Source organism: Trichosurus vulpecula, chromosome 7, assembly GCF_011100635.1.
Source record: "Trichosurus vulpecula isolate mTriVul1 chromosome 7, mTriVul1.pri, whole genome shotgun sequence".
NCBI classification, from domain to species: Eukaryota; Metazoa; Chordata; class Mammalia; order Diprotodontia; family Phalangeridae; genus Trichosurus; species Trichosurus vulpecula.
Genome location: NC_050579.1, coordinates 260,160,883 through 260,183,331, shown reverse-complemented (window position 1 = coordinate 260,183,331; position 22,449 = coordinate 260,160,883). Strand labels below are relative to the sequence as shown.

The window sequence follows — 22,449 nt, the reverse complement described above, 5'->3', positions numbered from 1 at the left end:
AGCAAGGACTCACTAATCATCACCAGGGTAGAGTGTAGAGTCATCCTCAACAGGCAAGGCTTCTAGTATGTAGGTGGCCACAGACTAGAGGATGAGCTGGAAAGAAAGAGTTAACAAGATGAACCAGTAACAGAGAAGGGTAGGAGCAGATGTGGCTGTTCCTAGGGCAAAACACAGCACAACTTTGTGTAGGGGTCCTCTAGAATTTTTTTCTCTTTATGGATATTATCCCTTTCATGATGAACTAACTGTACTTCATAGGGCTATACATTCAAAGTGCCTGTCGTATTTGATAAGATGCTGTTTATATGCATGAGTGGATTATGTGGATTTAGTGGATATTGTTTGCCTATTAATATACTAATTGTTAGTATACGTAACACAGGATCTATGGTAAGATCTTCAAATGATTATGTGCATGTCATTTGTATATGCCATTCATTTGTATACTTGTTTTACTCTTTTGTTTCCTGCATGTTAATTGCATACAACTCTTGCTTCGTTTTTATTATTGTATAATGCTGTCTGTCTAATGCTTAGTTTAGCAATACTGGTTTATGGAATACAATATTAATTTTATGATTACTTGAAAATAATAGAGACTGGTTAGAGGCCTAGAACTGAGTGGAGCCTGAGTGAAAAATAATGGCATTTTAAGAAAATCATTGAAAATAGCTGGGAAAGGATTGCGGGGAGATGAATAGTGATTTATAGGAGAATCAGACCAGGAGAAAACACTTAGTTTATATTTTGTGAATGACCAGACTCTGTTAATCATTCAAAAATTCCTGACATAGTAACAGTCAGAGGTAGTACCTAAAATATATATCTCCAGACCCTCCTCCCCCAAGGATGAGAAGTTAATTAGAAAACAGGAAGCCTTAATGGACAGGGAAAGCTTGCCAACAGAAAAAAAAACAAGAAGCATACCTAAATCAGGAAGAGATGTCTCACCTCCCGGTTAATGCAGAGTATAGATTTCCTATATCCAAAAATATCCTGGTTCTCAGTTAGGAATTCTCTCAGGACAGGACTCTTCCTTTTAGGGAAGAACCAGAAAAGGTTTCAGCTGAGTGTGACAGAATTGCTAAAGGAATGGCAAGCATCTGAGCTAGATCAAATGTGTAATTTGGTGGAAGGTATTGAAGACCTACTTTTAAATTTATGCTGTTTCTAAGAATAGAAAAAATTGAAGCTACATGCTTAAAAAAGGGAGATTGGGGAAACAGACCTGGCCTAAAGGCTGATGTAACACCAGTTACATCTCTCCATGTAATTATTTTTTTTCCAAAAAAACTTTGTTGATATCTTTTGTTTTTACATTACCTACATTTTTAGTGTATCCCTCACCCCCTTCCCTTATATTAAAAATAAAAAGAATGTTTAAATTTAACAAAATTGCTCAACACGTTGAAAAAGCGTAACATTATGTGCAGTGTTGCACATCCAGTGTCCCTTAAATCTGCAAAGAAATGGGAGGCAGTGACTTCTTATATCTCTTCTTTGAAGCCAATCTTGACCATTATAATTATGCAGCACTTAATTTTAATTGTTTTGTAACTATAGATACTGCTACTTTATCTTTAAAAAGGAATGAAATCTTAGGGAATTACTATTTAACTTTCTGTGAGAAGATTGCTGTTTAACTATGATTCTGGAAAGAATATTAACTGTCTAGAATGAAAAGAGACTGAGCAGAGAGAAAAATAATAAATTCTGAAAGATTGAGAGATTTTCTTGTGAAGAAATAGAATTCTTGAGAACTCTTTAACTGCTATTTTGAGAAGGCTAAGTTGTTAGACTATTGTTGGTGTAGAAGTCACCATGATGTTTCTGTTGAGGAAGAAATGAACCCAGGGATGTAGGAATCCCAAACCAAGTTCCCAAGGCAAGGCTGCCTGGAATGAATTTGCAGACCCAAGCATTCTTTAAGTCAAGGAGGCAAAGATTTATTATGCTTTTTCAGTGGGCAAGAGTTCTTAGGGAACCTGCAACCATACAGGGCTACAGGGAAAGTTTAAGTACAAGATTTAGGGATGAAAACTGTCAATTAGTGGGATTAAGGAGTGGTTTAGGCATGATTAAGGGGTGGTCAGTTCTTAAAGGAACATGCACTTTTTGTATCTACTGCACAGGTATCTTACCCAGAGTTCACTGGGAAATAGCCCAAGGCGGGGGCAACGGGGGGGGGGGGGGGTGGGGTGTGGTTTTGCCTGTGAAACGTCACTAAGTCACCAAAAGTTCACAGCTGACTGGGAATATCCAGGTGGATTCCATCACATGTCTTGTTAGACAAGATTAATGTAAGGGAGTATACATTTGACCATGTCTAGGGTACATGTTAGACTCAGTGTATAGTCAGTTATCAGCATCCAGAAATCAATCTATAATTGGGCATAGCTGCTTACTGAGGAAGAAGCAGAGATAATTTTGGGGCACACTGCCCTTTAGCTAGAGAGAGGCTGCCTGGGAAAGAATATGTTTTGAGAACTAGTAGTTTTGGTAAGGCATGCTGCACTTGAACTGGAGAGAGGTTGCCTGGGCCAATACTTTGAAGCTAGGGAGAGATGTGTTTTTAGAACTGGAGTTCAGGCACAGGCACCCAAGCAGAGGCTAAGGAGAAATGTGATGTTAGAATTAGGATCCAAGCAAAGCACCCCATCATTTCCATTGATAGTTAAGAGGTAACCCTGGCTATTCTTATTATTACTTGTAGCACTGTTAATGAATCATATAGCTCATAGCATTGGTATTTATTTAAGCCTGTGAGATGAGGGGAAGGGTGGAAATTGAGAGAGAGTTATTGTTAATGTATTTTTGGCTTGATGGGAAGATCTTTCCCATCCATTAATAGGCCCATGTGACCTGCTTAAGTCACATGGAAGCCTAAGTCACATGAGCCTGAATTATGAGGGTTGTGATCCCCTCTAACCCTAAAGAAGTGAGTATTTACTCTGAGGTTAGCATTTTGCTTTGGGGCTCACTCATGGGAAGAGCGTTCATGTGATGTAACCAGATGAAACTCTGGGTAGCTATTAAGGAGCCCCCTGGCTCTGAAAACCCGGATGTTAGTGCTTCTCTCTCTGTTAACTATGTATGCATTGCTATGGACAGACAGTTAGAAGCCCTGTCTGCTGATTTGTGTTATTTGCTCTGTTTATATGATTTCTGCTTGAAATTTCTGTTTGTATTTGCTCTGAAGTTCAGGGTGTTGACTTTTCCCCTGAACTAAGTTGAATGATAGATATGTTTGATTAAGGTAAGATTGTTGACCCCTTTAAAGTTGCTTTCCTTTAGAAAAGCAGATCAAAGAACCTATGCCAGCAGCCCTTCTGTGTGGCGGTGTTATTGGTCTTACACCCCCAAAGCAGCTGCAAGCAACATTATTGTATGTGTGTGTGTGTGTATGGGGGAGAGAGAGAGAGAGAGAGAGAGAGAGAGAGAGAGGAAGAGGGAGGGAGGAGAGTGAAAGCTCATGGGAAAAGATATACCTCTAGTTTATTTAATATTTTATTTAATGAACTAGAGCCAGGCATGGTGACACATACCTATAATCCCTAATACTGAGGAAAGAGGTTGGTGGATCACTTGAACTCAGAAGTTCTGGCCTGAAGTAGGCTAAGCTCATCAGTTGTCCATAATAAAGTCCATTATCAATGTGGTGAGTTCCCAAGAGCAGGTGTGATGCAACAGGCTGCCTAAAAAGGGTTAGAAACATTGGTCAAAGCTTCCATGCCAATCAGTAATAGGATCAGACCACAAGTGGCCACTGTACTTCCAGCCCAGGCAGATTAGGGAGACCTAGTCTCAAAAAAAAAAAACATTAAGCTAGGTTGGGGGCTCAGAGCTAATTCATTAGTTAATTGGAAATATTTTGCTTTTCTATTATTTATGAAGTAATATTAAAACCCACCCCTTGGCTGCCTTAGAACCTGGGATGGATATCGAAAAGAAAAATAAGCAGTATAAAAATAAGAGGTGACCATCCCACCTAGGTTATATGTGGGATCTTCAGTGTTAAAACCATGTCATACCAAGATGTAATTTCTAAATTTAACAATACCATTCACTGTGAAGGAGAATCAACTGCCAAATTTGTGATGCAATTATATAGCCTGCTATTGAGCCTGATAGAAAAAGGAATGATGGATATAGTTAGAATGACCTGAATGGTCAAAGCACTATACAGATGGTATGAATTAAAGGCACATTTACGCAATATCAAGATATAAATATTTGTTTTGTGGGTAGATGCTAGAAAAAGAGAACATAAGTACACCCAGGTACTCAACTTCAACTCTCTGGAATGCCTCCATGTAGAGGAACTCATGTATGTGTCTCAAGCAAAGCAAGACACCTCCATTGTTCATGGATATGCAGGCCTACAGAAATCCTGTTGAGAAATGGAACTACGATCAAAACCGTTATGCTTGGAAAGACAAAGGAGCAAGGGGACAGAGGCCACAGTAGAATGAAAAGTGGTTAGCTTAGGATGACCACAGCATGAATGACAAAAGGTCAAAGCTGCTTTTACTAAAACTGCAACATAAATAGTTATTGCAATATAAGTTGGCCTTTCCTGCCACAGATGTGTAAGAGTTCTTTGTTCTTGTTTCTCGTTCTTCTGATCTCGGAAGTGTTTGTTTCTTTCTTTCACTCCCTAGTTTTATAAAACTTTGAATTATGTTATCTTTGTCCCCCGCAAAGATTTTATTCATTATCTTCTGGAGAATAGTAATTAATTCAACCATATATTGTAGTGTAGTCTCTACTTTGTTTCTCTCCTACAGAAGCCAGTCCTTGCACAAAGAGTCATTATAAAGCAGTTAGGTATCTTAAAGGACTAAGGCTTACTGTGGAGGGGAGAAAGGGATATTCTGTGAATTACATCCTTTCTGATTCTCTGAATAGATTTTGCACATTGGTACATGGTACATTGTACATTGGTACAATTTGCACATTGGTTTGCACATTGTCTTACCTCTTTTTTAAAAATAGTTTCCTAGATTTTATTTTATTTTTATATTTTTTTATTGATGTGAGGGACAGAATTCTGTCCCTCTCCTTATTTCTATTGACAAAATATTTTTTCTTCCCCCTATGTGAATGAGAGACTGTGTGGTTAGACTGGATAAGGACCCATCTTAAAGTCAGGAAGACCTGTATTCATGTCATATCACTGACTTATACCAGTTACGTGACTCTGGGCAAGTCACTTAACCTCTTAGTGCCCCGAGACAGCATTCTGAAATTATAAATTCCAGAGCAAGTACAAATATTCACTGCTAGAAGGAGTTTTCTCGTGGGCAGTTCCATATACCAATGAGATCACAGGTTAGGTAAAAAATTGGCTTATTGATATATTTTGTTTTCACATTACCTTCACTTCTGAATGTCTCTCCTCCCTCCCCTCCCCAGCAAAGCCATTGCCTTGTAACAAAAGTTAAAAAGAGAGAGAAAATGCAGGTCAGCAAAGTGAATTAAGCCCCAGTTGTAGTTGATAGTATGTGCAATATTCCTAAAGATTCGCTTCTGCCAAGAGGGGAGGGAGGTGCATTTTCTCAAGGTTTCTTCAGGAAAGTGTTAAAATTTAGCTGTTCCTTAGTTATTTCTATGCTATGATAGATCCAAAATCTCAATGCTATAGGTACTCCTGCATAGCATCATATATTTACAGCCAAAAAGGAACAGAGAAATCATCTAACGACCCTCTCATTTTATGGATGCAGGAACTGAGAGCTTGGTTAAGTCACCACAGACACCAGTAGGGACTGCCACCCATCCATGTTGCCTCATTCCGCATGCTGCTTATCTATGTCTTCCTCTAATGAAAAGCCCAGTCCGCTGGAGGAATGATATTTCTTGTGTAGCACAGGTACGCTCCTCCTTTTACTCCTAAAATCTGTCAGAGAAAATTATATCCGTGAGACACTAAAAACTGGAGACGTGGAGGAAAATCTAAATTAATTAAATGGCATAAAGATACCCAAATCCTCAAATTTTCTTTTCTTTGCCCTTAGTAAGATTTCCTGTTGACTCTTCTATCAGTTCTAATGCTGGAGAAGGAAAGGAGAAAGTAAAGGGGAGATACTACAGCCAGGTGCTCTGGCCCCCATGCTGTTCACTGCTGCTATGCTCAGATTGACGTTTCGGGGTGTGGCCATTATTACTTTGAGCCTCTATCTTAGCAACTAGGCTGGAGAAAGTTCCACATCGTGAATTTTCCCATCATAGATTCCATATATAGCAGATCAGCATAAGAAATTAAAGGGGAATCTGGGAGGGAGTTTTGTGGAAACAGCAGACAACACAGAAAAAGTTTAGAAACTCAGAAATGCATACAATACACGTATTGCGTGATAACCCAAATTTTACAATAAGGTACTGTAAACACCCCATAAAAAAAGAAAAAATTCAGACTTCTTCTCTGGTATGAAGGGAGGGTCAAAAAATTTAAATGGATTTTCCATTGTACTGCTAACCCCTGCAATATGGAAGGGATCAACTGTGGTTTGTGGAAGAGAACAGATTAAAGAGTAAAACTCTCTTTGGAATTTGAACACTTTCTCAATACCCTGCATTTTGGGCCGCACAAGTATAAATCTTCCTTCCACAAATTTAGGGGGATGTGGGGGTAGTGTTTCATCACACTAAAAGGTAAGGGTGGTTGTGAGGGTCAGTGGAAGGCAATTGGCCAGAGCACTCTGCTGAGTATCTCTTAATAAGTTTATTTTTTCTAATGTGGTAAATATTCAATTTTTTGTAAAAATAAAATGTGTATGGTCCCAGTATGGATTACTTGTGTCATATAAAGGGATTCATTGTATTTAAAGGAAATTTCCTTGATATAGGATAAGAAACGTTTTATAATTTTGTGGGTTTTTTTTTTAATTTAGAATAACATTCCATTTTTTTTACCCTAGAATGAATTTGGAATTAGGCTATCAAGGACAGCTAAATTTGTCCAGGTAGAATAGGGTAGGGAGAAAGGATCTTTTGCATAAGGATTAGGAAGATTTTGTCCTGAACTAACCCTTGGGTTTGTAATTGAAATCATACTTCATTTGGTGGGCAGATTACATATAAATTCTCTTGCTGGTTAATTAATTAAATGAAAATCTGGTGGGGAGGGGGGTTTGGTGGCTTTGCAGTTAGTAGAATATGATTAGGGTGTTACTGTGGAGATACTTCAAGTGCCATTAAATATATATTCAACGTGCATCACAGTCACACTTGGCTATCAAGTCCTTGTTATGTCTTGCCACATAATCAGTTCACATCCTTTGCCATTAAGTACATGTATTCAACGGCACTTTTTATATGCACAAGTCATATGTGTATTATATACACAAGTAATATGCTATAGCCTATCTATACACACAATGTATCACTTCACTGATCTAAAATTTCTGTTCTTCTGAGAGATTTCCAGGATTCATAGCCATCTACCATGGGTAGGAAAACATTCATATTAACAATAGGGATTTGGGTTGATAGGAAAAAACTTGTGATAATTGAAAGCACTTCTCAATTTCCCGAATTTGATCCATTACTCTCTTACTTGTCTTTAATTCTAAGCCTGTCCAAGATATATATACTATTGGGAATAACTCGATGGGCTACTGATGCAATAGGGTTCTTCAGCTACTTCATTTTTTATGATTACTAGGGAGTCAGTCACATCTGTCTGATCCTATATAGTGCATATGACTTAAACTACCAGTAAAGGAAAAATCCAGAGTATTTCTTCTTTGAGTTCATCTAGTCAGCCAGACATGAGTAAGAGTGAAAGCACAGGCAGAATTTTCCTGTAACAGAGGCTGCAGCAATAGAAAGTATGTGACAACCTTATTGCACACATGCAGTTTTATCTACCCAATTCAGTCTTCATTTCTATAGTTGTAGTAACTATGAACTTGGTTTTCCTTTGGAAACCCCCAGTCCACGTTCACAGCTTGAGTTACCCTGCAGAACTACCACCAATTTCAGGTAGGTACTCTGTAGGTCCATAGTATTAAAAACTATAACTCACAAATCCCCACTGATGCAATTTACCTTCGGTAGTGAGTATGCTTTGGCCTCACTGTCCCATAGCAAGGCCTTCTTCATAACATCCTCAGGATTCTAGAGGTATCCTGAGAGGTTTGGCAAAAGGTGGTCTTCTCTAATGCTCAGCCTCTGCTTGTTGTGTTTCTTCCCCCTCCCCCTTAGCTGCCAATGGATACAGTCTCAGTTCTGTTTAACCCCTTAAAAATGATTTTTTTTCTTGAGTCTTGTGGAGTTTGGTCATATCCTTTATTCAATAGTCATAGAATAGAGAGAATTCTATTAACTTCCTAAGGCAGCAAAGAAAGGAAGAGCCTGGCATATCTCAATGCATACACAACTTAGAAAGTGTGCATAGACACTGTTTGACACTCCTGTAATCTGCAACCTGCACTTCTTTTTTTAAATACAATTTTGTGACTTTTTTTTACATCTAGTAAAATTTTTGCATTTTTGTACCAGTGTGCCTCCCCTACCTGCTCTCAAAAGAGCCACCCCATATGATAAATAGTATTTTTAAAGACAAAATGAAAAAGAGGAAAAAACCCAGCATAACTGATCAATTCATAAAAAAGTCTGAAATATGTATAATATACAACACTTGTGGGCCTTCCACCTCTGCAAAGGGGTGACAAGGGGGTGTCTTCTTCCATTTCCTCTTTTGAGCCATGCTTGTTCTTTTTGGTTTTGCAACATTTACTTTTTATTTTGTGTGTTTGTGGTTGTTCTTTCCATTTACATTGTCGTAGACATTGTATGTATTGTTTTCTTGGCTCTGATTTCGGTTTTCTCTCACTCTGCATCCCTTCATATAGAAATTTCCAGGTTTCTCTGTATTCATCACATTCATCCTTTCTTACAGCACAGTAATATTCCATTACATTCATGTACCAGTTTGTTTAACTATTCCTCAACTTATGGGCATCTACTTTGTTCTCAATTCTTTGCTATCACAAAAAGTGCTGCCATAAATGTTTTGGTGTATAGAGTGACTTTTTATTTTTGGAGGGGGGAAGGCAGGGCAATTGGGGTTAAGTGACTGGCTAGTCACACAGCTAGTAAGTGTGTCAAGTGACTGAGGCTGAATTTGAACTCAGGTCCTCCTAACTCCTGGGCTGGTGCTGTACTCGCTGTGCCACCTAGCTGCCACCAACTTTCTTCTTAATAATGGCCTATTTGGATATAAGCCTAGAAATGAAATCTCTGGGTCAAGGGGTATGGACATCTTAGTCACTTTTTTGCATAATTCCAAAGTTTTCCAAAGTAGTTGTACTGATGAGTCAATATACTAGCATGCCTATCTTCTCACAACCCCTCCAACTTTAACTATTCCTATCTTTAGTCATCTTTGTCAGTTTACAGAGTGTGAAATAAAATGTCAGGGGTTGTTTTGTTTTGCATTTCTCTTATTATTAATGGTTTGGAGCACTCTTTCATATGGCTATTAATAGTTTGCCATTTTCCTTTTGAGAACTATATGTTCATATTTTTTAACCGCTTATCTATTAGGCAAGGGCTTGTGGTTTTGTATCTATCATATTATCTAATATTTTATATTGTTTATATATCTTGGCTATTGAAACCTTTTTGAAAAAATTGATAAAAACATTTTTTCCCATTTGATTGCTTCCTTTCTTATGCTAGGTGCATTAATTTTGTTTGTGGAGAAGCTTTTCATTTTCACGTAATAAAACTTATCTAGTATATCTTCTGTAATTTCTTCTACCCTTTGTTCTGTTAAGAATCTATCTCCGTTCTTTCTAGCAAGTCCAGAGCCAGACGGCATGAGATGGGCCGAGTGATCCATGGTCAGAGGAAGGGTGCAGGCTCCATCTTCCGTGCTTACGTGAAGCACAGGAAAGGGGCTGCCAAGCTCTGGGCAATCAACTTTGCCGAGAGGCATGGCTATATTAAGGGTATCATAAAGGACATAATCCATGATCCAGGCCTTGGGGCTCCTCTTGCAAAAGTAGTTTTCGGGGATCCTTACCAATTTAAAAAGAGGACATACCGGCCAGTTTGTGTACTGTGGTAAGAAAGCTCAGCTCAACATTGGCAATGTCCTCCCAGTTGGCACTATGCCTGAAGGGACTATAGTGTGCTATCTTGAAGAAAAGCCTGGCGACTGGGGTAAGCTTGCCCGTGCATCCGTAAACTATGCCACAGTGATTTCTCACAATCCAGAAACCAAGAAGACATGGGTGAAGCTACCTTCAGGCTCTAAGAAAGTAAACAGAGCTGTGGTTGGTGTTGTTGCTGGAAGAGGTCGTATTGATAAACCCATCCTTAAGGCAGGTCATGCCTACCACAAATACAAGGCCAAAAGAAACTGCTGGCCTCTCGTCTGGGGTGTGGCCATGAATCCTGTGGAACATCCCTTCGGAGGAGGTAATTACCGGCATATTAGAAAACCATCCACCATTCAAAAAGATGCCCCAGCTGGACTAAATGTCAGTCTCATTGCTGCCCGGGGTACTGGTCGACTCCGGGGTACCAAGACTGTACAGGAGGAGAACTAAGTACAGAATCTTGACAATAAAATTATTTTGGGGAAAAAGAATCTACCTCCTACCCATAGTGGTAAAAGGTATATAATCTGCAGTTAGTTGGTACAGTAAATAGAGTGTTAGGCCTAGAGTCAGGAACACCTGAGTTTGAATCTTGCCTTAGACAGCTACTAGCTGTGAGACCCTAAGCAAGTCACTTAGCCTCTGTTTGTCTCAGTTTTCTCACTTGTAAAATGGGAATGATAATGGTACCTATGCAGATAATGATGGCACCTATCTCTCAGGGTTGTTGTGAGGATCAAATTAATCAGTATTTGTAAAGCGCTTTGGAAATCTTAAAGCACTATGTAAGTGCTAGCAACTATTATTCTAATTTTTCATGGTATGAACTTAAATATCAAAGCCATATATCCATTTAGAATGTATTGCATCAGGGAGTTTTTACAAAGGGATGTTTATTTTAAAAAACAAAACGAGAAAAAAGTATAGACAGTTTCCCCAATACATGGGCCAAACACTTTTGTTTCTCTTGCCTCAATCTCTGCAAAGATTGGGTTCAGTTCCACATAGTTTACATAGTTTAAGTCCAAAAGTAACATGATTGACATCAGTCTATATTCTCAGCTATCACTTGGCTGGATTCTGAAAGTTACTCTTTGCTCCTTTGAACGTTGATGCTGAGCGGGCTATGAATCATGGCATTTTACAATTTTCCAAAAAGTCATTCAAGTTATGAGCCACTCAAAGTCTAGAGTGAGCTTTACAGGCTTATATTCTCCCCTAGGTGAAAATTTTTCAGTCCCTGCAAATCACCTGGAGTACACTAACCTGTGTATGTACTCAAATGATCACATCACATAGTTTGCATAGTTAGTGTGGCTAGCGCAATTAATCTCAGTGCAAGTACCTAAATCATGGCATCCCCAACATAAACAACCAAAATATAAGTCTGTCATATATGGCAGATAGAATACATCATAGAATCACATCTAGTAACCTAGTGTATAGGACACATACAAAAACATAGGCTACTCATGTACCACAACAGTCTGTCTCTAAGATTACATGCTAAAGTATGCATCACAGAAGCATGTATCAGTCATATTAACAAACATCACCCTTGCATTCTCAATAATGAAATAAAGTCTCTGTGGCATTGGCTATGGAGTAACTATCTTTCCCATTTTTCTTGGATCATGAGTGAGTTGGGTCATTGGCTGAATAATTCTAGAATTGCTACCAGGACCTTCTGAGCTTATGGATGTCAGTCACTATCTACAGATATACTGGCCTTTTACTTCAATTCTGAGGTTGTTGGTGACTCAGACTGCCCATTATATCACAGCTTCCTGTGAGTATCTAATTTTTCATAGAGGATTCCACAATTGGAATATTAGGTTAAACGGGAGCTACCTGCGTGTTGGCCTCGAGTTCCAGTCATGGGTTGAGTTGGTAGGTACCAATACCTAATTATGCCATCAACAGAATAATCTTCTTCTGAGCCATGACAATCTCTACATAGCAGTCAAGGGTGCTTTTCTCCTCAGAATCTGTTTAGCTGATGGCTCATCACTTTCACCTCAGAAAGTCTGAACAATTCCTCAATAGGAAATTGGTGTTTTCGATGAATTGTCTTTGTAGATTCTGGACATTCTCTAGGGTATCTTGAAAACAGGCAAGTTGCCTAATCTCTCCATAATTTGCTATGGACTAGACTTCCAATAGTCTTCTATCTTGTGCATTCTCTGGACAATAAGACTTCTTGGCAGAATTTTATCACCTAGGTGGAGATCTTGTAACCTCCTTACTGCAACTTGTTTCTATCAGAGCTTTTCTGAGCTGAGGTCACGGCTAACTGATAAGCCTTTCTTAGTCTATCTCTCAGTCAAGCTACATACTTGATTTAAGTCTCTACATTTCTATTTTCTGAAATTACAGAGCACAAATCAAAAGGCAAACCTAGTGACAGAAGAAGGTGCAGAAAGAGACACACATTTTGGGGCATGCCCATTGTATGAATTTGTTTTCCTTGAATATATGTGTGTATGAATATATATTTAAGTTTTTTCCACATTTCCACATTTTTCCACAAATGCACAGAAGAAAACAAAAGGAATGTCAGAAGGAAGCACAGACACATGGGAGTTTTGAAAGTAATATGTGAAATTATAATATAGCAATGAAATAGAGATTAATGGCCTTTTCGTGTTCTGCTGTATATATGAAATTGCTTTTTTGTGTGTGTTTAAGCTCAAGATTTTATGCAATAAAAATAACAATATATTGTTTCTTTCAGAGACTTTGTCACAAGAAATGCATTGTCAAGGAGTTCCTTTGCTCCAATTCTCCTGGCCTGGTAGGTAGGAAGCCTCAGGCTTAATGCTAGTTTTTTGAACTTCATTCCCTGATTATTGGGGCTTGGGTCTTTATCAGAGACTTCTCTTTAGCTTACAGCTAGCAAATATATGGAGTTTCTGTGTGGTGCCCCATTTTGAATTTCTGGTAGCTAAAGTGTTCCTAGTAATCAATCAGTCTGAGGTTTTCCGGTTTCTCAGTAAAAGGTCTTTTTTTTCCTCCCACGCAAATAAGGGGCAAGGGAAAAGGTAGTGAAATAAAAATAAGGGGCAAGATATTTTCTTTAATCTTCCCGTTGATTAGCCTCATTCCTGCCTTTATTGTATGTAAGTAGACCGTGAAAGTATTTAAGGCTTTTTGAGCCCAACACTCAGCCTTATCCTTGTCAGAGTCAATCAGTCCATTAATCAATCATAGACTTAGAGCTGATAAGGATCTTTGAAGGCCCATAGGGGTTAAGTGACTTGTCCAAACAGGTGGTATGTGAAAGCACAGGATGTTAGGGCCTGGAGATTCAAAAATTAAACAGTTCCTTCTCTGAAGGCTTAAATTGTGGGTGTTGACCCATATGGGGTCATGAGTGGAAAAAGTTTAAGAAGTTCTACATAGATAACATATATGCGTGGCAGCTAGGAGGTGTGATGGATAGAATGCCAGGCCTAGAGTCAGGAAGATTGACCTTCCTAAGTTCAAATCTGGCCTTAGACATTAGGCCTTAGACCCTGGACAAGTCACTTCACCCTGTTTACCTCAGTTTCCTTGTCTATAAAATGAGCTAGAGAAGGGAGTGGCAAACCACTCCAGTATTTTTGTCAAGAAAACCCCAAATGGGGTCACAAAGAGTCAGACACAACTAAAAACAACTAAACAAAAACATGTAATGCATATATACATACATACATATATGTGTGTGTGTGTGTGTGTGTGTGTGTGTGTGTGTGTGTGTGTGTAGGATGGAAATGATGTATCATCCCCCCTCTCTTTCTCTTTGGATTGACTCACCACATTCTTAAATTATACTGGGAGGTCCGGGTTTCCTAGAGGGGGGTATGCCACATGGATATGATTCACTACTCTCAGGATCATAGGGGTAACCCTGGTGTAGGGAGATGCACTCCTCCTCACCAGTATAGCTCCTGAGCTCCTACCAGTGTGCTTTCCATTACATAAAATCAATCATCACGACACAATTAACTACTAAACAGAAAGCATTTCTTACGCAATATGGCAGAAGCAATAATCAGCATAACTTTTACTCAGTAGAAGGCAAAAGCAGGAATAATCAAAACATCACAATCCACTCATAAACCTAGGTTATACTCTCTCACTACTAATAAACAAACTGAGAGAGTGGGCATACTTATAGAAACACAGCTTAAGTGAGGAAGCCCACTTGCCTGGGGCAACTTGAAACTGCATTCTCTGGACTAAAAGTTTTGAAGTCTTTGGTTCTTTCTGAAACAACACGCCCCACACAAAGCTTTATCTCAGCTAGCTGCTCCCTTTCTAGTTGACAAAGCAGTAACAAGCTTTTCTGATCACAGCCACCTTAAAACAGGGCACAGAGATAGTGTGGAGCTATCTTGGTGACAAGCAGTTCCCTTAATCTAGAAAACTGCCAAGTTCCTCATATTTTCAAATTTTCAAGGAGCCTCTAAGCCTTTTCTGATGCCAACACAGTAAGACAAATGAAAAGCTCGTCTTTGTCTTTGCATCTGCCTCTGTTTCTGTTTCTGTCTTTGTTTCTCTCTCTCATCGCAGAAGGTCATATGGAGCAACAGACACCCTTGAGAAAGTTTCCCTTTTCTCAGACTGTAGATGGCCCTCCAGAGCAATAAATCTGCACAGCTCTAAGCAGGGGCAGGATTCAGCTCTTTTCCCCTTAGCTTTCAGCAACAACTCCAGCCTTTCTCCAGCCAATCAGAAAAAAACAAAAACAAAAACCTCTCCCTATTCCAGTCAGCAAATTCACATCAGAGCAGCAGAAAGAATTCCAGCTGTCTAAGCTGGGTGCTCTCAGTCTTCTAATAAACTCACTAATGCCTCCCACTTTCAGATTTTCTTCCATTTATTCTCTCCGTCTTGTATGTGTAGGAGTTATAAGGTGGCCAGTTTGTAACAGAAATTTGTAGGTGGATAGGATCTGGAATGCTTTATTCTACATCTCCAAAGGAGACTTTCATTTCTGTTCTTGTGGAAAGTATGAGAATGGCTGGTGACTGGACAATCACTCCTTCTTTTTCCTATCTTCAAGAGAGGGTATTGGGCTAAGATGATGTCTGTTACATACCAGATATTTGCAGCCTTGGGATATAGTGCTTTTTGGAGGTTCATGGGAAAAAAACAAACAAACCAAAAAATCTTCTGAGTCTGGCCTCAGAATGGGAGGATAACAATTAGCTTAACAAACAGCTTAGCTACCTTCCACCAAACATTTATTTTAAAAAAAGACAATCAGGAATAATAGGCAAACATTTATCAAAGTGAGCAGCTAAATATGAAGTGGGGAAATTACACAGATTTGTTTCAGTGAGCATACTAGAAAGAATCATCAGGTTCTGCAAGTTGGGGGCAAAATGAAATCTCAGCTCAACCAAGGGAAGAAATGACCTCACCCAAGAAATCCCCTGTTAACATGACTAATGTGGAAATTTGTTTAACATGATTGTACGTTTATAACGTATATCAGATTGCTTGCTCTCTTCAGAATGGAGGAGGAGAGGAAGGGTGGGAGAAAAATTTGGAACTCAAAAATCTTGTAAAAACGAATGTTGAAAACTATCTTTACATGTAATTGGAAAAATAAATTACTATTAAGTAGCGGGGGAGGGAGGAAGAGAAATCCCCTGTTAGGAGGCTCTGCCAGTGTAGGTGCTGGTAATCAAGGAGTATATTAGGGTCCCAGATTTTCCTAGCTCTAAAGAAGTCTCCTATTTGCCATTTAAAGTGTGTGCCTTCTGTTGGTGGAGTTGTAAACTGATCCAACCATTCTGGAGAGAAATTTGTAACTATGCCCAAAGGGCTATAAAACTGTGTATACCCTTTGATCCAGCAATACCACTACTAGGTCTGTGTCCCAAAGAGATTTTTTTTAAAGGGAAAAGGACCTATTTGTATAAAAATATTTATACTTGCTATTTTGTGGTAACAAAGAATTGGAAATTGAGGGGATACCCATCAATTAGAAAATGGCTAAACAACTTGTGGTATACAAATGTAATGGAGAATTATGCTATAAGAAATTATGCTATAAGAAATGACAAGCAGGATGGTTTTAGAAAAACCTGGAAAGACTTACATGAACTGATGCAAAGTGAAATGAGCAGAACCAGGAGAACATTATACACAGTAATAGCAATACTCTACAGTGATCAACTGTGAATGACTTAGCTATTCTCAGCAATACAAGGATCCAAAACAATCCCAAAGGGCTCATGATGAAAAATGTTGTCCACATCCAGAGAAAGACCTGATGGAATATGAATGCAGATGGAAGCATGCTCTTCCTTCCTTCCTTCCTTCCTTCCTCCCTCCCTCTCTCTCTCTTTCTTTCTTTCCTTCTTGGTTCAAATTTTCTTCCACAAAATGACTAATATGGAAATATGTTTTACGGGGTTGCACATATATAACCTATATCTGGTTGCTTACCACCTTGGGTGGAAGTGTAGAATTTGGAACTCAAAAATTTTTAAAACGAATGTTAAAAATTGTTTTTACATGTAATTGGACGAGGGGAATAGAATTTTTTTTTTTTTAAATAAAGTATCTACCTTTGCTTTCCTCCTCTCTCTCTCTCAAGAATTCTGCTATTCTTTCTAGAGACTCTTAATGAATCAGGAATTATGTTTCACTATATATACATAGCTGGTAGCCTCACAGGGCTTTGGGAGATCACCAAAACTCACCTCAGCGTTCCATTTACGTGTTTATCTACATATTGTTTCTTCCACTAGAATGGATGGAAGCTTTTTTTTTTTGAGGGTTGTGTGTGTGTGTGTGTGTGTGTTTCACAGTACCTGGCATGTGGTAAATAATAAATGTTTATTGACTATCTCTTCTTCTCTTGTTTTTTCCCCCTTATATCTTATTCTCAAAGCTACTTTCCTGGCTTCTTAAATTCTAATGTTTCAAATCATAGGTTCCTTCTAGTTAATGACTCATCCTTACCTTATGAGGTAAACCTCAAGAAATCTTTCTGTCAAGTATGACAGAAAGTCCTTATATAATTTTCTAATTGTTCCCAAACACTATCTGATGTGTAATCCTGTGAGTTACAAACTTTAAAATTCTAAAACCATCCACATTCCAATGAGCTGATGTACCACAATGCCCTGCAGCTACTGTTAACCTCAGACATTTCTCTGCCTTTGAAAAGGTGCTCTAAGAACATTTATTTGAAGGGCCGTTTTCTACCTGGTTCTCAGAACATTCTGTGTTATCAAATTTTGTGGTAGAGACTGTTTCTTTTTAAGTTGGTTTTATCAGTTTTCCTTACCCCAGTGTTCTTTTTCTGCCTTTTCGGCAACCGGAACTGTTCACAGGTGAAAGAGACAGTATCTTACATAAGTATATGCTAAATAAATACAAGGTAATTTATGGGAAGAGGTGAGGCAGTAGCTTAAGAATTTATTAAGAGCCTAATAGGTACAGCTGGAGGCCTCAAGAAAGGCCTCATTTAGGAGGCGGCCATTGAGCTGAGCTTTGGTGTAATTTAGGGATTCAAAGAGTTAAAGGTAATAACAAATAAAAAAATAATAGTATTCAGATAATGCTTTAAGGTTCAGAATGTACTTTACATTTGTTATCTCGTTTCATTCTTCACTACTTTGCGAGGTAGGGGTTATTATTGTGTCTACTTTACATACGAGGAAACTTGAGACCAAGTTCAGTAGCTTGCCTAGACCTGACAGCTCGATCCGAGTTAGACTTTGAACTCAAATCTTACGTTCTCCAAATCTAGCACTCCATCTATGAAATACATTCTAAGCATAGACAGACTATGCAAAGACACGGTGACAAGAGATGAAAATGTCTTGTACAAGGAACAGCAATGCCAGTTTAGCAGAATCATTGAGTGCATCCTGGAAGATCACTTCAAACCTAGAACTCTCCTCTGGGAAGTACGCTCTGCCCCTGGGTCTCCTCCCTCTTTTTCGAGGGTGGAGGGCTCTTCTCCAAACTTCTTCCACTTAAAGAGATCCCTAGGCCAGCCATTTTCCCACCAGGCCACACTCCTTAGGACATGCTTGTCATGACTGGATACCATCTCTTCCTCTCCTCCCTTTCTAGCTTCCTTTTATATGTTTTTTTCCCCATTAGAATGAACACTTCTTGAAGCCAAGGAGTGTCTTTCTTTTTGCCTATGCTGGGCTTCCCACAGCTTAGCACTATGTCAGTCACAGATTAAGCCATTGTGGACCGCTTGCCCAAAGGGGAGTAATGTATATGTAAGGTAATGGCTTTTTAATGTACTGCCATTTCATGTGGAGAAATTTGTTGCTCAGTGGTCAGCTTCAGCAATCATTTGGCTGGTAGGGCCTAAGAGAATTCTAAGAGAAATTGTTGCTAGTTTTGACACAGTTGTTGCTAATTTTAAATGTAACAAGTTGTAGTATACTGCAATGGTGTGGATACTGGAAGTGTTCTCTGATTATGGGGCAAATGTAATTTACCTGATTCTGTATTGAAGATGATCGTTAGTGTAGAATAAGTTAAGGTGAAGTCATTCACAGAGATGACCTAGAGTCTGAGCTGAGTAAGATGCAAGGAGACATAGAGGTGAAAAGACTGATTTCAAAGAAGCTTGAATCTGGAAGTGGTGGAGAGTAGTTGTCAATGAGGAGTAAATCCAGCTGTGCAGAGGTTCAGCTTAAAAGGAGACAATAAGTTATCCAATGAAGCAACAAGTTTGGCTGAGATTCACACACAGATCAACACAGAAGCTACGCACATCACAACACTTTTAGGAACAGTTTCCAAACAAAAAGAAGACATTGAAGTTTATATTTTCAGTTGTGAGGTACTCTCAGCACATGGATTTTCTTCACTCATGTGCCTTGGCAGGCTTCTGTGCTGCCCACTCTCCCTCACAGATATAGAATGCCACTAGTGGGAGAATGTGACCCAAGTTTATGTATGCATCGTGATATGTTTATTATTCTTGCATTTGTTCTGAGTACCTGAGATATTATTTCTTTTCTAGTATTTTTAAATATAACCCAAACCCCAAAGCCCATTGGTATGGAACTCTCTCCTCACTGGTGGAGATCAATGCCCTGTGCCTGCATGAGGGGTGAAGTAGAGTTGGTAAAAGTGAGAGAGAAAAGAGAACCTCTTCAGTGCCTTTGGATTCTTCTGGCTACCAGCTTCAAGAGAGAAGATGGGCCATTCCAACTTCTAGTCGCCCCAACACCCCAAGGGAGAAGAAGCCAACATGTAAGACCAATCGAGACCTTGTTCCCAGCTTCTTACACTTTGGGGGATTTCCCTTTGGATGAGATCTGAAATTCTCTTTCTCAGTTGAGCTGAGAGATCTCTTTCCCAATGGGAAAGTTCCTTTGGTCTGGATGGTCTGGTATACATTTTCATATGCATACTTTCTGATTTTTATTTTGGCATCAACTTGAATAAATGGGCTTCTTTGCTATTTGTTATGGGTGTTCATTGTGGGAGTGGTATATGGTGAGGAGACCAAGCCTTGGATATAAAGTTTGGGAGCCCCATTCCCTGGTAAAAAAGTGATTAGATGCTGTAGCTTGAACCCAAAAATAATTTTCCTTTTAGTTTAAGGGAGCAGAGAGAATATTCTAGCCCAGTACTTTTCTCTGTGAGGAGAGCTGAGTGTCAGCCTTTGGGCCCAACCTCCTGCTTCTGCTCTTGTCAGGAATCATAGTCTTTCTTAGAGAAGGGTGGAAGGAGGATGCTAGAGATATCTATTTTTTATCCTACAATGAGCCATATGCTTCACTCACTGTCACATCGAGACAACCACATTACATAAATAATCAGTTATGTTTAAGATCTAAAGTTGTCATTGTTTTGAGTAGCTTCTTTTGAGTAAAAGGAAGTATGTCCCTTGGGGCTTGAGAGCCGAAGTGGTGAGTAGGGAAAGTATGATCTCCCACAACAAGATTACATATAGGACTTTGTCTAGGAACCTTTCAGAGTTAGGGCAGGTTGGAACGAACGAGCAAGCCAAGAGAGTGAGTAGATATCTGCACTCTCCATGTGCGAAGTGTGAGGCCTACATTATGGATGGCCACTCCACACAACTGTTATACCTAGTCAAGCTAGAAAAGCAGTTTGGAGCCGGATTGTGAAGGACTTTAAATGAGAAACATCCTGGTTAGTATCCCTAGCTGATGCTGGAGACAATAGTGAGCTGGTGGAGTTTGACGCACAGGGAGGTGACATGATATAAGACACCTGTGATTTTAAAATGTCACTATGGCCGGTGTGTGGAGGATGGATTGGAGAAGGAGACATTGGATACATACTATCTATTGCAATAATCTACTGTAGATAATAAGATCTTAAACTAGGGATCATGGATATGTGAGTAAAAAGAAGGAAATGGGTGCCAAAAACTTTGGGGAGATAGATTTGATTGGCCTGAATAACAAGAACAACGACATTTATTTAGCACCTTCTGCATACCGGGCTCAATGCTAAATGCTTTATAATTACTCTATCACTCTATCCCCACAACAATCCTTGAGGTAGGTGCTTTATAGATGAGGAAACTGAGGCAACCAGAAGTTAAATGATTTGTCTGGGGTCCCACGGCTAGGAAGCCTCTGAGGTAGGTCTCCCAGTGCTCTACCCACTGCACCTCCTCGCTGCCTCTGATTGGACAGGTATTACACATGGGGGGAGGGGGAGCGAAGAGTTGAAGACAAGGATGAATTTTGGGAAAGGGTGATGGCATCCTGAACAGAAGCAGGGAAGTTTGGGGGAAGGGAAAATAACTTGTTGGATATGAGATCAGTTGAGATCTCCATTTGGGATCGGTTTGAAATGTCCAACAGGCAATCTAAAGCAAAGGAGAGAGATTACTGGATAAATAGATCTGGCAGTCATCTCCATAGCGATGGAATAAAAAGCCACGGGAACTCCTGAAGTCACAGAGGGAAAGAGTATGAGAGGGCTCCAGACAAAGCCTTTGTGTTACTGCCATGGTTAGCGGGTTGTTGTTGGTCCCTCTTTCTCAGAAAGGGCCATTGATGTCAGAAGGCTGACATCTTGACTCGCACCTGAATCGGATCTAAGTGAAGCAGAGCTGCCCAAGGTGAGCAGCCTCACTCTCTCCTCCAGAGTCATCCAAGTCCAGTGTCAAGACAAAAGTCGAGAGGACTAGCCATGGCCCAGGATGCGGTGGGTGACCTCGGCCTTTCTAAGTTAGGTCTTCCCTAGCTCTCAGTTTGCCATTCGGTGACTACGGGCTGGGTAAGAATTGACACAAAGATGGCCCAGTTTGCCATCGCAAAAGCAACAACCTGGGTAGAATATGAATGAAGATCCAGGGAAGGAGATGGAAAAGGAGCAGTCAGAAAGGCAGGAGCTGAACCAAGGGAAAGCAAAGACTGGAAAACCCAGAAAGGGGAGAGTATCCAGGAAGACAGGGTGGTCAACAAGCTACCGTTTTATTGGCTGCCTTTGCTGAAGCGTTTTGCTCTGTTCCAAGGGAAGGTTCAGTTGGAATATGAAAGTAGTGTGGATATAGTGTTCAGAAATGACTGTCATGCTTTGAAGTCATCGATACAATGTATTTTTTTTTAACTCAAAGGAGGAATCCTGTGCATAGAATAACGTGTGGCGAGCAGCGGGGACTTAATAAATGCTGGTCGATCGACTGGATCTCAAAAGATTCGATGGGCTCAGAAGAGGAAAAACCGTGAATCCCTAAGCCCCTTTATAACTTAAAGGAAATATAATAGCCTACTACTTGCAGGTAGGATGTTAATTTGAAGGTGCTCAGAACCCAAGCAGGTAATAAGGTTTTTTCTTAAGCGTTTACACTGGGCAGTAAAGAAACGTCATTTTGGGAGAAATGGGTCCGGCCAAAAGTTTTGACCCCGACGTGATTTGAACACGCAACCTTCTGATCTGGAGTCAGACGCGCTACCGTTGCGCCACGAGGCCACAGCGGCTTTTTTTTCCCATTCAAGTATATGGAAGGACTAGATGAGCACAGCGATGGGTGGAACTTCCCAAGTCCCGCCTTTCTGGTACTTCCCGGCCTCTTTCTCCAGCTTAAGTCCAGCAGGAGCTGCGGTAAAGCCGAGCCCTCCCGCGCTCGCATTAGCGCCTTTGTGGGGGAACACTGTCCCTCCGCGGGTCTCCCAGCCCGCCCGCCTTTTTAAAGGCTGCTCAGCCTCGGGATCGCAGTGCAGGGAGTGCTCGTGTGTGCCGCGGCCCTTTGCCATCCCTTCCTTTCCTGGTCTACCAGGCCGCTCTGGGGATGGATCTCAAACCCTAACCATGGTCAGGCTGTTTGCTGGGTTGGTTGTTGTCCCTTCTGTAGAGTAGTACTCGTCCTCTC

The 22,449-nt window shown here is 40.0% G+C and overlaps 1 non-coding gene and 1 pseudogene across 1 annotated transcript; one reads left to right on the top strand and one right to left on the bottom strand.

The window, feature by feature from the left end:
- The first annotated feature begins 9,835 nt into the window (after positions 1-9,835).
- On the top strand, positions 9,836-10,565 carry LOC118858424 (annotated as a pseudogene).
- An 11,412-nt stretch (positions 10,566-21,977) lies between these two features.
- Positions 21,978-22,049, bottom strand: TRNAW-CCA. Its single transcript has one exon. It is a non-coding gene; the product is annotated as a tRNA-Trp (tRNA).
- Positions 22,050-22,449: the final 400 nt, after the last annotated feature.